Genomic DNA, 4,536 nt, shown 5'->3' on the forward strand with positions numbered 1-4,536 from the left:
TATATGTCCACGTTCACTCACACACACACACACATACACGTCATATATAGTTAAAAATTACAAGCATTGGCACACAATCCAAAAGCTGATATACAGAATAAAAATACGATTTTTAAAAACTTTTTTAAGCGGAATGTAGTCTCTGAATATCGGAGAAGGAAAGGTATTGCTCCACCGGCTACACACCCAAGGTAAGAGAGATAACGTTTTCTGTGAGATCGGACAAAGAAGGAAAGAAGGGAACACAGACGAGTGTCTGGTGCGGCCCAAGCCCGCTGGGCTGAACAAAGCTCACCCTCCGCATGACCGAGTCACTGCTTCAGCGCGTCACGAGGGTTCACTGTCGAGGGATTCTTTTTACCCCCGGTGCAGATTGAAAGCTCACGACGGAGAGATTTTCTTAGCAAAGTTGACAGGTGCACGTTAATGCAGACGATCCACCCGTCACAGCCACCCGAGAGGTGTGCACGAGGAGTAGAGTAGCCCAGGACTCACGTGACAGAAGGAGGAGGTCTGTCACACGTGGTGCGGGGCCTTTGATGTTGTATCGCCATCGGAACACCGCGCGCGTGTGTGTGTTAAAAAAAAATGTTCAGCGACTAAAAAAATCTCTCTAAGGTGTCGAGCTTCTTTCTTCGAGGTGTTTCAATTCAATTAAGAGAGGTGGAGAGTCTCTCGTTTGTCACATGCGTGAGACGAGCAAGGAAGGCCGGAAATCACACAGCGCATGCGCATTGCCCCCGCTCCCGTTTTCAAACGACTACAACGGGGGAAAAAAAAAACAAACAAAAATTCAGAATCAAACATCAAAAATACTTTGAGTAGACCGCCTGCTGTCTCTGTCTCTTGAGATGCTCGATGACTTTTGAGAGACCAGCGAAGCAAATTATTGATGACGACTTCCGGTTCAGACGTGAATCAGTGACCATCCTACTCGACCGAGACGGAGCGTGTCCAAAATAAAGACCACATGTCCTTTCAGTGAAATCCATCATAACATGTTTGTCAGGGTGAGATCAAGGAGTTACGGGTACAGCAGTTTATTCTGGGCATCGAAGCACGCACGAACATTTCCAGCTGAGTACACACAAGGTTCTGTAATAAACAATGGAAAAACTTTCTTAACCAGACACAGGTAACTGTCCATAGTCACTAGCCTCGTCATACATTTCATTAAAAGGGTTAGTGCTTGAGTCAAAGACAAGAAAAATAATGTAAAACGCTAAGGAGGGTGGGGAACGAACGAGCAGCATGGATTCCTTCAGTCCCCACCCCACAAAAAAAGGAATTCAACGGATATAACTGTCTTTATATTTTGTAAACTTGACTGACGCGGACTATCATTCATTTTCTGCATCGTTTTTGTTTTAAAGAGAATTACGATGTGATCATGACAGTTCTTTAATAAAAACTAAAAACTTCCATTTAACATTTGTTTCCGATTTTACTTATTTTCTCTCCGTCAGCTGTTGTAACTGTCTCTGTTTCAGTATTGTCAGCATCGTCGACTGAAGCATGCCACTGAATGAATAATTAAAACAAACACACTTTACGATTAGCTTTCCTTAATTCGGTTGTTGTTGTTATTTCTGTTTTCATCTTTCGTTGACTTTTTAAAATGAGGTTTCTTGGGTGCGACGATGACCGCATGGTATATAGATGTGTATATACATTTTTTTTAAAAGCAAAAACAAAAACGCATCCCATGAGACAGCACCTGGACAGGTCTTTGCTGCTTGAATGGCGAGCAGCGATGCTTTTCACTTGTTTTACCCCGAAGCATCCCGGGTAGGTGTATGGTCTCATGCAAGTCTTAGCTCGATGGTCGAGCTTGGAGCAAGTGCTCAAACACCGAAACTGAACTTTCTCGAAAATATTAATCTAGGACCGAAATTTTGAATATGGAGTTCGAATGTAGATGTACAATTTTATTTGGTTTTATGTCGTTGATTTTTATTTCTTAGTGGAACCTCCAAGTCTAGTACCATTATTATGTTCATAATTGTTGTGTTCATTTTTATGTTTCTCTTTCAACAGACTCAGTATGGTGGCAACTCTTATTCTGTCAAATCCAGTGACATTATTCTTTGCACCTCGTTTATCAAACTGAAATATGTCTCCGTGCTGTGGATGTCCTTGTCCCTTGTTTACCACCTCATCGCCCTACTCAGTGTCCCTATTTACCAAGTTGGAATATATCTCCCTGCTCTGTCTCTTTTTTGTTTTCCCTCCTTATTTTTCCTCCCTTCCCCAACTCTCTCCCTCCTCTTAGGTATCGGCCCGACTAAAGATATTCATCCCATGAGGCAGCGGTTCGAAACCTGCACCGTGAAAAGGTTGGGAGAAAAACACTGGGTCTGTCCGGTCTTATTTCAACTACTTCTCCGTCTTCATGCATCAATGAACACAAGGAAGGACACAAACCAGTGTGGCGGGGTCAGAATGTAGAACTGGTGTGGAATTGGTTTGAAACTCAAACCCAGGCGGAAAAACCGCTTCATCAGAATTGGCGAGAAAAGTTAATTAATGTATATGTACTTATTTACCTCCACAGCCAGAAGGCAAAGTGTTTTATGTCTCGTCATGCACAGTCACTAACTTGTCAAGTGGTCACCTGACTCACCCCGTGACACTCCAAGAGACAGCACAGACAAGCGGTAAACACAGGTTTAGTTTAAACGGTAAACAAACAAAAAGCTGTACACAGATGAAAGCATGACTCAGCACCTGTCCCCCTCCCGTGCTGTCCTGCCAGCCATTCGTCTGTCGCTGGACCAGTCGCAACGATGCAGCAACGCTTCCTGCAGGCAGACGACACGTGTCACCTCCAATCAAACATCACGAGGTTGTCGCAGTCGTTTCCCACCTAGCGCTCCCTTCACTCATTAAAGGCCAGGTACAGGTTGACAGATTTTATTGCAGCCACAGCGTGAGTTGACATCACTGACATCATTCACTAATGTGAGTGAAAAACCACAACCACTACCTCCCACACCATCTAGACATGCGCAGAGCAAAGTCCCAGCTGTAACACCAGGGATGTAACAACATTGCTTCAAACAAAACAAAACAAAAAACAAAAAAAAACTCATCGGCTGTGCTACGACCACTTTAACTAACTCCATTGACGAGTTCATATTTTAACACTCATTAATCTCATTCATTTTTCCTTCATTGATACGAAATCCAGTTCACTCTCCTTCCAAGATACTTTGATGGACAGACTGGGACAGTGTCGTGCCGGGTCACGTGACGTCTAGACGTTTGATCACGGACGTGTGTAGGTGGACTGCTGTCTGTCTGCCAAGACCAACGCTTAGTCTCTTGCGAAGTCATCCGTTGTTAGTCTCGGCGAGCCTAAACAATGAATGTGACTAAACCGGAAGCTTTGTAGTCTCCTGCCTCGTTTTAGCAGTTAACTGGGAAAAAAAATCGTCTGCCAGCAGTCCAGTAATACAAGTTCGTGATTTGATTGTTGCGAGTGATGGTTTCCGGCGTCCTGTATGTCGACCATGTTTCCTGTGAAGTGGTTGTTTGGGTTTGTTTTTGTTTTGTTTTGTTTTGTTTTTTGTTTGTTTGTTGTTGTTTTGTTGTTTTTTTTTTGTTTTTTTGTTTTGCATTTTTTAACTACAGCCAATGGGACGGCTGGAGACATAGTGAATATGGTGGATTCGCGAAGTTTCTTTCAGTGATGAGGCTGGTGTACCGGAAAGTGCGAGATCTTGTCCTGCTGTAAACTCCTTTTTAAAAAATTAAATCGCCTGTAGAGTGCCTTTAACTAAAGGCTAACCTTTGCCTTGTGACAGGGAGGGAAGTAGGGAGGGAAATGATAGCAAAGTATGCTGACAGCACTTTAATGAAAGTAAAAAGCTGGTATGTGTGTATGTGTGCCGTGGGGGGGGGGGGACGGGATTCAAGGCTAAATATAGTAACTCCCGTTACTAAAAATAGATGTTTGACAAGGTTTACTTATATTGGGGAGACAGACAGGGAAGTGAGCCTAGTCTGAGGTCAGAGTTCGTGTAGATGTAAGCTCCTGAGTGGCGGTTGATCCAACCATCTTCTCCCCATCCCCCTTTTTATTTTTTGTATGCCTGGATAGGGTATGATCCTCATCAGTATCTTCTAGCTTGTAATCATCATCATTATTGTTCCTGAATATGTGTTTGTGTGTATATTTATATGTTTGTGTATGTTTATGTAGTGTATGTATATATTTATGTCTTGTCAGTAGGTAAACTTTAAAGAATGTCTTCACTAGCAGCTTGGAGACCTCTTCCCTCCCCCATACACACACGTATGAACCCCATTTAATATTAATAATAAATATAAATAACATTAATAATATTAAATATTACAATTGTTGCCTGAAAAGTGCACGGTACTTTAAAACCATACGACAGGCATTAATTATCACATATGATAATATAATGTTTTGACATACGACAGCCATTCCTTATTATACATGATTCGTGTGTTAACATAGGACAAGCATTAATTATTATAATTACATGATTATGCTTTAATATACTACAG

Source organism: Pomacea canaliculata, linkage group LG11 (assembly GCF_003073045.1).
Source record: "Pomacea canaliculata isolate SZHN2017 linkage group LG11, ASM307304v1, whole genome shotgun sequence".
NCBI classification, from domain to species: Eukaryota; Metazoa; Mollusca; class Gastropoda; order Architaenioglossa; family Ampullariidae; genus Pomacea; species Pomacea canaliculata.